The sequence below is a fragment of the Pristiophorus japonicus genome, chromosome 13, assembly GCF_044704955.1.
Source record: "Pristiophorus japonicus isolate sPriJap1 chromosome 13, sPriJap1.hap1, whole genome shotgun sequence".
NCBI lineage: Eukaryota > Metazoa > Chordata > Chondrichthyes > Pristiophoridae > Pristiophorus > Pristiophorus japonicus.
In genome coordinates, this window is record NC_091989.1 from 22,286,564 (window position 1) to 22,293,153 (window position 6,590).

The window sequence follows — 6,590 nt, forward strand, 5'->3', positions numbered from 1 at the left end:
TGGTGAAGGAGTGGGGACTGGTTGGGTCACATTCTGATCAACAATATCTGCCCTGCTCCGTCTGGTGAAGGAGTGGGGACTGGTTGGGTCACATTCTGATCTGTTGACTGCTCGTTTTACACAACGCCCTATATTATTTTCCAGTAAAAGCAGGCGACGTGTAAAACAAGCCAGCCAATTGGATCGCACCAGCCTTTACATGGAAAGTTTAAAATTAGCCCTCTTAATAGTTCCACATTTTAATGCTAGAAAATATAAATAAGAGACATAACAATGCCGATACTGTTTGTCCATGGCCTCGCCCCTCCCTATCTCTGTAACCTCCTCCAGCCCTGCAACCCTACCTGATCTCTGCGCCAATGCTCCCATTTAGCTGTGCGGCCAAATGGCCATGCAGCGATCTGCAGGTCCCGTGCAGCCAGCTCCACGACGTTCTAATGTCAACAGCCGCGCATGGGCGGTAATTTCAATGGGCCTGCACCCCAAAAACAATTACAGGGAACATTGATCTGCGCTCCTCCAATTCTGGCCTCTTGTGCATACTCGACTTTCTTCACTCCACCATGGGCACCCGTGCCTTCAGCTGCCTGGTCCTAAGCTCTGGAAATCCCTCCCTAAACCACTCTCTCCTTCTTTAAGACGCTCCTTAAAACCTATCGCTTTGACCAAGCTATTGGTCACCTGTCCTAATATCTCCTTATGTCGCTTGGTGTATAATTTTGTTTGCTAATCGTTCCTGTGAAACGCTTGGAAAATTTTTACTAAGTTAAAGGCGCTATATAAATGCAAGTTGTTTCTTGTTCCACTTTAAGATGCATCAGCTGAAACAGGAAGTGGAGAGAGAGCAGGGAGATTCCCACCCTCTTCCATTATTTGAAGGGGCTGCTCCTTGATTTTTTGACTGCACTTCAGTCCCACACTCCTGAACTTTGGGCATCCGGTGCAGAGGGGAACGGGCAGGTCGGAGGGCCTCCTGGTCGGACTGCTCCTGGGCCTAGCCAAGGTGGCCATTAACAGGTCCAGGCAGAGGGTGGTTGAGCGGGTCATTCAACCCGACTGCCTGCCTCTCTGCCGCGGCTACCTTCACGCCAGAGTGTCCCTGGAGATGGAGCACGCGGTGTCCACCGGTACACCCGCAGCCTTCCGCGAGAGGTGGGCACCAGAGGGTCTGGAGTGCATCATCTCAACAGGGAACAACATTTTAATTTGATTTAAAGTTTCGTTAAAGTTGAAATTGTTATTCTGTGGATTCGAGTGCCTCGCCAAAAGGGGGCATTTGATTTGGGTTTCTACAAAAATAGTGTTACATTGTGAGTGACTTAGCCAGTCACGTGATGTTCACATGGAAAAAAAAGAGCAGGGAGATTCCCAGCACCAGGGGATTGGCTGACAGCGGAGTATAAGACACCGCTCTCGGGGCTGTTTGTTCCTTTTTGCAGCGGGCGTCTCCCCTCAGTGGGACGATGATGCCGGCCTTTCGCTTTTTTCTAAGGTAAGAGCGCTGATCGACCGGGTCCTGGTTACTGAAGCTTCTGTGTGTCTCTGTCTCAGACAGTGCTTTGTTTCTCAGTTTCTTCCTCTATTTCTCACGCAGATTCCGGGTAGAATTTCTGCGGGGGAGGAAATAGGAAGAAATGGTGTAAAAGGGCATTTACACCGTTTGCCCGGAGTTTGTGTTCGTGTCTCTCTCTCTCACTCTCTTCCTTCCCTCCCTCTCCGAAGAAGATAAAGGAGCAAATGTGTGTTTCTCTCCCCTTTTACTCAAACTCCTTTTTTTCTCGTATCGAAGCTGCTAAATGTTGAAAGCAGCGCACTTGTCCTGTTGGTTGTTTCCCTGCCATGTTGTGGAGAGCAAACAGAAATGGGGCAATGGTCGTGATGACTCTATCGACAATTTAATGATTGACCTGAAATTCTGCGGAGTTTCTCCTGATCTCCTTCCTGGTGCATCCGCCCCTCTCCCATGGAAAGGGCTGAAAATGAACATTTAAACCACTAGAAGTCCCCACAGTCCATACTGCTTCCGCTCAAGCTTTCCCCGAGCGGTGGCTGTGGAGTGAGCCGTTTTTTTAAACAAAAACGGCACCCATAGTAATCGTTCCTTTTTAAAGTTCCATTTTTGAAAAACTGCACTCCTAGCATAACTGAGTAACCAAAAAGCTCAGGTCATTGAATCTGCATGGTTCAATGGGTAGCACTCTGTCAAAACGTGATGAATTCAAGCTCCACTCCAGGCTGACACTCCAGTGCCGTACTGAGGGAAATCAAATGCCCCATTTTGGCGAGGGCACTAGAATTGGGCAAGTGACCATATTTCAGATGAGATGTTAAACTAGGACTCTTGTCTATCCTCTTGGGTGGATGTTAAAGATCCTGCGGCAATATTCAAACCAGTGCAAGGGATGGCCTGGACAACATTTTATCCCTTAACCAACACCTAAAACCGGTGATCTGATCACTTATCACATTGCTGTTTCTGGGACCTTGCTGTGTGCAAAATGGCTGCTACAGTGACTACACTTCAAAGGTATTTCAATGGCTGTAAAGTGCTTTGGGACGTCCTGGGGTTGTGAAAGACGCTATGAGTATTCATTAGACTAATTTTATCTTACAGTTCTTGTTTGTTTCTCTCCTCCAGGGACACCGATCGGTGACCCAGCTGATCTTGCTTGCAGTAGTTCACTCATAGTTCTATGGTGAGTACTTTTTAATTTGAGTCTGCAGTAACAGATTATTGTGTGTGTGTGTACCTTTTTTTTCTAATTTCTAGAAGTGATTCATTTTGTCAGGACAAATGAGCAGAGGTGATGTAAACTAAATGGCACCATTTTAAATGGAGTGCAGGAACAGACAGCAGGGGGTGTAGGGGCACACATTTTTGAAGGAGGGAGTCCAGTTGAGATGGCTGTTAAAAGCCAAGGATCCCTTAAGCTGCTTTTTTTTGTCATTTAGCCTAAAACACTAAAGGTGCTTTGATTTTATATAAAGGGTGAGCGACAGTGGGATATTTGCCGTTCCATGTCTTGGGGAATTGTACAGCTGGCTCTTAAGGATTGTATGTTCCCATTGTCGCACCAATGCATCTCCCCATATATCACTATTGGCTGTTGCTAATTCAAAGCCCAAAATATTCTGCACTATTTCATCCAGGTTGTGTGTTTAATTCCTATGAAAACAAGCTGTGTAAGTATCTGGTAGGAAATGAGATTGATGTTTACAGGGATAGGTACAGACTGAAGACCAATGAGAACACTGTACAGCATTATTGCTCAGAGGACAGCAATGTTGAGTGATGTTTGTCGTCATTTAACCGTGGAATGAGCTTCTGACCACATCTGTGGCACAACCAAGACTGCCTACTTCCACCTCTCTCATCGCCTGTCTCAGCTCATCATCTGAAACTCTCATGCCTTTGTTGCCTAGACATGACTCTTCCACTGCACTCCCTGGCTAGCTTCCCATATACTACCATATGTAAACTTGAAGTCATCCAATACTTGGCAGCCTGTGTCCTAACTCTCCAAGTCTCGTTCACCCATTACCTGTGCTTGCTGACCTACATTGGCTTCCAGTTAAACAACGCCTCCGTTTTCTGCACTCCTCTAATTCTGCCCACTTGAGCATTCCTGATTCTAATCGCTCAACCATTGGTGGATGTGCCTTCTGTTGCCGAGGCCCTAATCTCGAAGTCCCTCTTTCCACTTTTAAGATGCTCCTTTAAAAAGTACCTCTTTGACCAAGCTTTTGGCCATCGAAACACAGATATCTACAACACAGAAGGAAGCCATTTCGGCCCATCGTGTGCGCTTTCCGACAGCTACACGGCCGTCTGTCAGTAACCCTGAAGGTTACATATAAAACAGTGAACAATGGTGGAAAAGTAAAGCGCATCTGGCCCAACCAGTCTGCCCCACACAACTGATACCCCATGCGTCGCAACATTTTACAACACCCCAACTGGAGCCATGCGATCTCATGGGAGGTGAAAAACCCAGGCCAAATTGAGGGGGGAGGTGGGGGGGAAGGCAATCAAAACTAGTCCAGGAGATCACTGGCTGTATTAAATTCCTGGAAGTATTTGCTATCGTACCTGTACCAGCCAACAAGAGGTTATCCAATCTAATCTTACTTCTCTAGGTCTGTAACCCTGCAGGTTACGGCACTTCAAGTTCCCATCCAAGCACCTTTTCAATGTAATGTGTTTCTACCTCTGCCACCCTTCCAGGCACCTTTTCTCCTTATGGCTGTCAAATTTTGTGTCTTGTAATACTCCTGAGAAGCACCTTGATGTTTTACTCCATTAAAGGTGCTATATAAATTAAAGTTGTTACAATGTTATCAAATTCCCCAATGATGTAGAAATGTCTGGAGGCGTATGAGATTGGAGATGATAGGAATAGGTGCAGACTAATCAAACACTCCAGAGTTAAATGTTTTTACTGACTGGGCCAGTGGACAGAGATCTGGAAGGGAGCAGCGGCCAAGATGTGGGGCTGGATGAATAGTTGGATCTTCAGGCATCGGGATGTATTGTTGCAGAACTCGGTCTCGGGAAATAAAATGGGTGGGAGATCATGAGTTAGATTGTCCATAGTCTATGGTAGGAGCAAGTCAAGTGGCCTTTTCTCATTGTGATGTTTTCTCTCCCGGCAGGTCGAGACGATGGTCCTGCTTCCAACGGCGGGAACGCTAGCGCCTTGGGCGACAGTGTGCAGAATGGATAGTCTAGTGATGAGCATGTAGATTGGTTACATCTGGAGAGTTGAAGTACTGAAGCTGAGCAGTTGAAGGCAATGAAAAGTTGTCTGATTGGTCAGCTTCAGTGCAAGTACTGGAAGAGCACTCTAAGCAACGAAACAATGACGACACAAAACAACCAAAGCAAAACAACCAAACAAAACTACTTTTTTTTTTTTATTTTAGCTTATTTTTTTCGCTTCAGGTTGTCTGCGTTGTTTGGTTCGGTGGGATGAGAGGCCCCAGCCGGTAAAGACAAATGCCTCATGTTTACGAAGCTGTACGCATAACTTCTGTCTGCAAAAAAAAAAACTCTTAATAATAAAAAAAAATAGCAAAATTTGGAATGAATAACCATTGTCTTGTGTCTTTTGTGTTTCTAACATGATCTCCTTCCAGTGACCTACAATAATGAAAAATACAATGTTCCAATAAGTTTCTTTTAAAAATCACCTCCAAGTAACACACCTGTCTCTGTGAGCAAGGGCTTGATTGCCTGTCCCAATATCTCCTCATGTGGTTTGGAGCCTGATTTGGTTGATAACTGCTTCTGTGAAGCACTGGGACATTTTTACTACATTAAAGGTGCTATATAAATGCAAGTTGTTTCTTGTCCCAATTTAAGTTAAATCAGCTGATTCAGGAAGTTGAGAAGAGATTCTAAGGGAAGAATGCTGATTGACTGCATCCTTGTTACTGGAGTCTCTGTCTCTATCTTCCCTGACAGAAATAGTGAGAACAAGCATTTGAGCTGTGACTGGAGTTTGTTCATCTCACTCTATGAAAGGTGAGAAACCTGGAAATTATAGACGTGTTAGTTGAACAGCTGTTGGGGGGGAAGTTATTGGAATCTACAATTAAGGAAAGAGTGACTTGAGTATTTGGAAAAAATTTGATTAGAGAGAGAGAGAAAAGGAAGACTTGCATTTATATAGTGCCTTTCACAACCACCGGATGTCCCAAAGTGCTTTACAGCCAATGAAGTACTTTTTGTTTTGTAGGAAATGTAGCCAGTTTGTGCACAGCAAGCTCTCTCAAATAGCAGTATGATAATGACCAGATAATCATTTGTGTTGATTGCCAAAGATCAATGGAGCCAAAACTGAGTTTTTGGAGGATGGAATTTAAAGTTCCACTTGAGAGACTGTTGGCTAAAATTAAAGCTCTTAGAATTGAAGGCAAATTATTGAGCTGGTTAGGCGGTAGAATACAGAGTAGGGACATTGGGAATGTACCTGAATGGGAAGGAAGTGAGCAAGGATTTGTGTTGCCTCAACTATTCACATTTATTAATGATTTAGATAACTTATTAGAGAGCCATATATCCAAGTTGGCTGCTGACAGATTGGTGACCTAGTAGACTGAAGCATAAAATTACAAAGACTGATGGATTAAGTGAGTGGGCAAAACTGCAGCAGATGGACTCAACGCAATGAGAACCAAAAAAGGATAGATCAGAGTATGTTTTAAATGATGGCAAGCTAGGGACAGTGGAGGTCCAAATAGATTTAGGGGTCCATGTACAGATCAATCTGTGGTGCAGTGGGTAACACACTTGCCTCTGAGTCAGAAGGTTATGGGTTCCAGTCCCACTCCTGGAACTTGAGCACATAATTGAGGCTGACAGTGCAGTGCTGAGGGAGTGCTGCATGGTTGGAGGTACTGTCTTTCAGCTGAGATGTTAAAGCGAGGGCCTGTCTGCTCTCTCGGGTGCATGTAAACGATCTCATGGCATTTGAAGAACAGGTGAGTTATCCCTGGTGTTCTGGCCAATATTTATCCCTAAATCAACATAAACAAACATTATCTGGTCATTATCATATTGTTTGTGGGAGTTTGCTGTGTGCAAAGCC

General features: G+C 44.8%; 1 long non-coding RNA gene across 1 annotated transcript; it reads left to right on the forward strand.

Moving 5' to 3' along the window:
- The first annotated feature begins 1,384 nt into the window (after positions 1-1,384).
- On the forward strand, positions 1,385-5,091 carry LOC139277958 (uncharacterized). The gene is made up of 3 exons (XR_011596185.1): positions 1,385-1,492; positions 2,639-2,696; positions 4,654-5,091. It is a non-coding gene; the product is annotated as an uncharacterized lncRNA (long non-coding RNA).
- Positions 5,092-6,590: the final 1,499 nt, after the last annotated feature.